The 6,233-nt window shown below is 47.1% G+C and overlaps 1 pseudogene; it reads right to left on the reverse strand.

Moving 5' to 3' along the window:
• Positions 1-5,867: 5,867 nt before the first annotated feature.
• On the reverse strand, positions 5,868-5,935 carry LOC128966836 (U6 spliceosomal RNA; annotated as a pseudogene).
• Positions 5,936-6,233: the final 298 nt, after the last annotated feature.

A 6,233-nucleotide genomic window follows, 5' to 3' on the forward strand; every position in this document is an offset into this window, starting at 1 on the left:
CGCTTTGGGATACTCTTTGCCACTATGCTTTGTAGTCTTCTGTAGCTTCACCAATTGCTTTTCCGTTTAAACTTTCCATCACTCTCCAGTCCGTTTGTGTGAGTCTTATTCTTTTGTCCCTTTCGGGGCAAGAGAGGATCTGTCTGGCCCCAAACCAGCACACCCTGATGGGTGGCAAACCCTGGGAACAGAGTGCAGCTAGAAAGGAAAACATAGATACGTTGACTCCCAGTAGTCACTGTGACCTAGGGAGTTATTCAGGGACCTGATAACAAGAACAAAGCAAAACTTAGGACAGAATTATGGAATCCCTTTATCTCTTGCTTGACGTTTGCTTAAGCCTTCTGAAAAATATATGCGTTCGTGTGATACTTTCTCTCTGTAGCCAATCATGAATTTACAACTGTAGTATGGACATACCAATGACCAATTACTGCCTTCTGATGTTATGTTAACCTATATAAAGAAAAAGCTTTGTACAATAAATCGACACTTGGCTTGCATCAGGCCTCGTCCTGTCTCTCACATCGCAGCAGAATGGTTTTGGTTGGAAAGGACCTCTAAGATCATTGAGTCCAACCATCAACCTACCACCACCATGGCCATTAAACCATATGCCATGGCCACACATTTCTTGAATGCCTCCAAGCATGACGACTCCACCACCTCCCTGGGCAGCTTGTTCCAATCCCTGACCACACTTTTCTGATCTCCAACTTAACACTCCCCTGGAACAATTTCAGCTCATTTCATCTCCTTCTATCACCTGATAATAGGGAGAAGAGACCAACCCCCACCTCACTGCACCTCCTTTCAGGGAGCTATAGAGATCAATGAGGTCTCCCCTCTGCCTCCTCTTCTCCAGACCAAACAACCCCAGTTGCCTCAATCCCCCCTCACAAGTCCTGTGCTTTAGACCCTTCACCACCTTAGCTGCCCTTCTCTGGACATGCTCCAGTATCTTTGCCTTCCCTCTAGTTACTAGGGAGAAAAGCCTAGACCCACCTCACTCCAACCTCCTTTCAGGGAGCTGTAGAAAGCAATGAGGTCTTCCCTCAGCCTTCTTTTCTCTCCTTCTCTTTTTATTGGACATCCTGCAACCTTTTAAGCTCAGGTTTTTCTTCACACAGAGAAGTAGCAATGCTACTTTCAGATTTTATTTGATATTGCACTGTCAGGTTGAGAAAGCAGCACCTTGATACTTTGTAAGGGTAAAAGCAAACAGACAACCCTCAGATGCACTGAATTGATCTCATTCCAAGCTACACTTTCCATTTAGGCAACCAAGGACTGGGTATTTCTCACAGAGCCTTATCTGAGTAACTTCTTAATGAGGAAACATTCTTCTTTTTTTTTTTTTTTTTATTGTCATTGCTCCTTCACAAGTCATAGAATCATAGAATGGTCTGGGTTGGAAGGGACCTCCAAAGCTTATCCAGTCCAATCCCTCTGCACTCAGCAGGGACATCCCCAACTAGATCAGGTTGCTCACAGCCCTGTCCAACCTCACCTTGAATATCTCCAGGGATGGGACCTCAACCACCTCCCTGGGCAACCTCTTCCAGTGTTCCACCACCCTCATGGTACAGAACTTCTTCCTCACATCCAATCTCAATCTGCTCTGCTATATTTTAAGCCATTGTCCCTCATCCTGTCCCTGCAGGCCTTTGCAAACAGTCCCTCTCCATCTTTCTTGTAGCCCCCTTCAGGTCCTGGCAGGCTGCTCTGAGGTCTGCCTGGAGCCTTCTCTTCTCCAGGCTGAAAACCCCTAGCTTCCTCAGCCTGTCCTTGTAGCAGAGATGCTCCAACCCCCTGATCTATCCTTTGTGTGTCTCCTATGCTAAGGAATCCTTAAGTAGAGATGGCTTTGCTGAAGGATGCAACCTAAGCAGGTGATGCTGCTTTTTAACACACAAGCACCTGGTTGGTTCAGGCTCACATCCAGGCTTGAAAGCAAACAGCTCAGACCAAGCAAGATGACATTTTTGAGAGTGAGAAAGAGAGATACCTATTGCTAGCTCCTGCAAGCTGCCTTGCCTTCTCTGAGGCTTCACTCATCCATCTTCTCCCAGCACAATTCACTCTAGCACTATAGTCAACCTGCATTGTGCCTAACCACATGATTTGTCTTCACCAGGTCTATACCTTCTCAGACTCACTGGACCTACAGAACTGTCACTACTGTACATGTAGCAGCAGACCCTTCAATCCTATATCATCTCACTAGGCCCTTGGATTGGACTAAAAGCTGATTAGGTGCATCCATGAGACTTTGATAGGTGCCTCCATCAGAAGATGGAGGAGAAGATTAGTTGCCATCATTCCCCTGCTACTCCTCTGTTGGGAGCTGCATTTAATTCCAGTCCCTGCCCTTCATCCTTCTGCAATTCATTGCAGTTGTGTCTTAGCTCAACCTTGTGCCTTGCACTTGTCAGACCTGCTCTGTCACTGCAGACAGGCCCATTGAGCACTGAGCTGTGGGTTGAGTGTGGTTGCCATAGAATTAGAGAATCACAGAACAGTTTGAGTTGGAAGGGACCTACAAGGGTCATCTAGTCCCTACACTTGGTCATGAAACCCAGCTGCAGTAAGCAGAGACATCTTTAACTAGATGAGGGAGGGAGGGACTTTTTAGGATCTCAGGTAGTGATAGGACTAGGGGGAATGGAATGAAGCTGGAAGTGGGGAGATTCAGGCTGGACATGAGGAAGAAGTTGTTCCCCATGAGAGTGGTGAGAGCCTGGAATGGGTTGCCCAGGGAGGTGGTGGAAGCCTCATCCCTGGAGGTTTTTGCAGCCAGGCTGGATGTGGCTGTGAGCAACCTGCTGTAGTGTGAGGTGTCCCTGCCCATGGCAGGGGGGTTGGAACTGGATGAGCCTTGTGGTCCCTTCCAGCCCTGACTGAGTCTATGAGTCTATGATAGGAAGCTCAGAGACCCATTCAGACTGACCTTGACTGTTCGTCTCCTTATCTTCTTTGCCTTCCTTACCAGGTCTGCTAGGACTGTACCCTTCAGCTGGTAGGGCACTGCCCCAGTCTATCCTGCTGTCATTCCTTGCTCCTAAGCTCATTTTGTTTTGCAGAGCAGCCACTTCTGCTGCTCCTTGGCAATAGCCTCTTGCCTCATAATTCTGAGAGACAAAACAGAGACCTACAGAAACCTGCAAGGAAAAGCTATAAAAGCAATAATTTAGTGCCTTGGGGTTTTTTGGATAGTAAGCTCAAAATAGGAGTTTTGTATCTTCAAAAGCATTGTACATAGACAGCTGCCATTATTAGGACTTCAAGCCAATGCCTGCCCTCCTCCAGAAAGGGAAATTGTCACATTTATGAGTTTTAGGCCAAGAAAATTCTAATGTGCCTAACTGCTTTGGGAAACAAATTAACAGCATCTGCAGAGGAACATAAAACCCAACATGCCTGAGGTGGACATCTGTCAAGACATCCAGCTCTATCTGACTGGAATGGAACTGGGTGGGAGAGAGTTTACTGCCTTTTAGAAAATCAACACTGCAAAAGTGATTTGATTTAACTCTCACTTGTAGCCAGCTGCCAGTAATCTAGAACACTGAACACAGCACTCCATTCTTCCTCTTCAAGAAAGATTATCTAATTTATTGTGGCCTCTGTAAATATGCTCAGAGCAGGCCTTCTGTGTCAGTGGCTAAGCTAACAAGGATGAGTAGATCTAGACAGCAAAAGTCAAGGTCTGTCCATCAGCTGTGGCTTTTCCTGCTCTTAAAAAGGGACCTGGAATGAAGTATTTTCTGTGATGGTAGGAAGGGACCTCTGGAGACCATTCAGTCCAACCCCCTGCTAAAGCAGGTTCACCTAGATCAGGTCACCCAGGATCAGGATGTCCAGGCAGGTCTTGAAAGTCTCCAGAGGAGGAGACTCCACAGCTTCTCTGGGCAGCCTGCTCCAGTGCTCTGCCACCCTCACAGAAAATAAGTTTTTACTCATGTTTAAATAAAACCTCTTGTGTTCTAGTTTGCCCCTTGTCCTATCACTAGACACCATCCTCATGACCTCTACCCTTAAATATTAATCAGTGATGAGAAGATTCCCTCTCAGGCTGCTCTTCTACAGGCTAAACAGCCTCAGGTCTCCCATCTTCTCCTTGTAAGAGAGATGCTCCAGTTCTCTCAACATCCTTGTGGCCTCCTTGGACTCTCTCCAGTACTTCCCTCTCTTTCTTGAACTGGGGAACCCATAACTGGACCCAGTGCTCCAGCTGTGGTCTTCACCAGGGTAGAGTACAAGGAGAGGAGAACCCCCCTGACCTGCTGGCCATAACTTCTTAATGCCCCCCAGAATATCTTCAACTTTTTGGCCATGATGCAACATTGCTGGCTCATGGTGAGCTTGTTCCTCAGCAATCCCTTCTGTGCATCCCAAGTGATTCCATTGGAAAGAATTCTCATGCACATGTATGAAAACAAATCCTAAAGAGCAAAACCTAAAAAAAAAACCTCAGTAATAAAACTCCTCAAAATTTGCTATTTGTTAATCTAACTAACTCCCTTCTGAGGAGAATTAGAGAGGCAGACAGTAAATAAATAAATAATAATTTAAAATAATAATGATGATAATAATGATGATGATAGTGATAATGATGATGATGATGATGCTCTGTATCTCCCATTAGCAATCCAATGAATTCTATACACCTTAGCATTATTTCCCTTTTGCATCCAGTGGTCATTTATTTTAAGTCCATTCTTTGCAGTCAGGATCTAGGCTAAAGTTCCCCTTTCAAACTGCAACACTGTGGAAGAAGGGTGGGTGAGGGTAGCCCTTTAAGTTTTACCAGAGCCAACAACATAAAGGAAACAGAATTTAGGTTGCATTCCCTTTCCCCTCTCCCTTTTCCCAATAGGGAGAAAGAATCACAGAATCACAGAATCAATAAGGTTGGAAAAGACCTCAAGGATCATCAAAGTCCAACCTCTCACCCAAGACCTCATGACTACTAAACCATGGCACCAAGTGTCATGTCCAATCCCCTCTTGAACACCTCCAGGGATGGGGACTCCACCACCTCACTGGGCAGCACATCCCAACCTCTAACAACTCTCTCTGGGAAGAACTTTCTCCTCACCTCCAGCCCAAACCTCCCCTGGCAAAGCGGAGACTGTGTCCTCTTGTTCTGCTGCTGCTTGCCTGGGAGAAGAGCCCAACCCTCACCTGGCTGCAACCTCCCTTCAGGCAGTTGTAGAGAGCAAGGAGGTCTGCCCTGAGCCTCCTCTTCTCCAGGCTAAACACCCCCAGCTCCCTCAGCCTCTCCTCACAGGGCTGTGCTCCAGACCCCTCCCAAGCCTTGCTGCCCTTCTCTGGACACCTGCCAGCATCTCAACATCTTGCTGAAACTCAGGAGCCCAGAACTGGACACAGCACTCAAGGTGTGGCCTAAGCAGTGCTGAGCACAGGGCAGAATGACTTCCCTGCTCCTGCTGGCCACACTCTTGCTGATGCAGGCCAGGATGCCATTGGCCTTCTTGGCCACCTGGCCGCACTGCTGGCTCCTCTTCAGCTGTTGTCCTCCAGCACCCCCAGGTCCCTCTCTGCCTGGCTGCTCTCCAGCCACTCTGTCCCCAGCCTGTAGCACTGCCTGGGGTTGTTGTGGCCAAAGTGCAGCACCCGGCACTTGGACTTGTTAAATGCCATCCTGTTGGACTCTGTCCATCTGTCCAGCCTGGCAAGGTCCCTCTGCAGAGCCTCCTACCCTCTGACAGATCCACACCTGCCCCCAGCTTGGTGTCATCTGCAAACTTACTGATGATGGACTCAATCCTCATCCAGCCCATCAGTAAAGATATTGAAGAGGATGGGGCCCAGCACTGATCCCTGGGGGTCACCACTAGTGAAAAAATATGGAATGCTTCATGAATTTGTGTGTCATCCTTGAGCAGGGACCATGCTAATCTTCTCAGGAGAAGAGGAACAGAGTAAAACCACAAGAATGGACTTGCTTTGACTTTGGAAGAAAAAATGGAATTTCTTAAGAAAAGGTAAACAGTAATTAAGGGAAAGGAAAGTTCCAGAAGTATGAGGGAAGGGACAAATAAAAATATATATATAACACCAGAGGCAGCTGGCAATGGATCCCCTTGGGATCCCACCACGAGGAGCAGACCCAAAAGTGAAGAAAAAGGTAATGTTAACAAAAAATAAAACGATGTCAGTAAAAGGAAGGTTACAGAGGTGTAAGGAAAGGGGCAGATACAGGTCTG

The sequence above is a fragment of the Indicator indicator genome, chromosome 4, assembly GCF_027791375.1.
Source record: "Indicator indicator isolate 239-I01 chromosome 4, UM_Iind_1.1, whole genome shotgun sequence".
NCBI classification, from domain to species: domain Eukaryota; kingdom Metazoa; phylum Chordata; class Aves; order Piciformes; family Indicatoridae; genus Indicator; species Indicator indicator.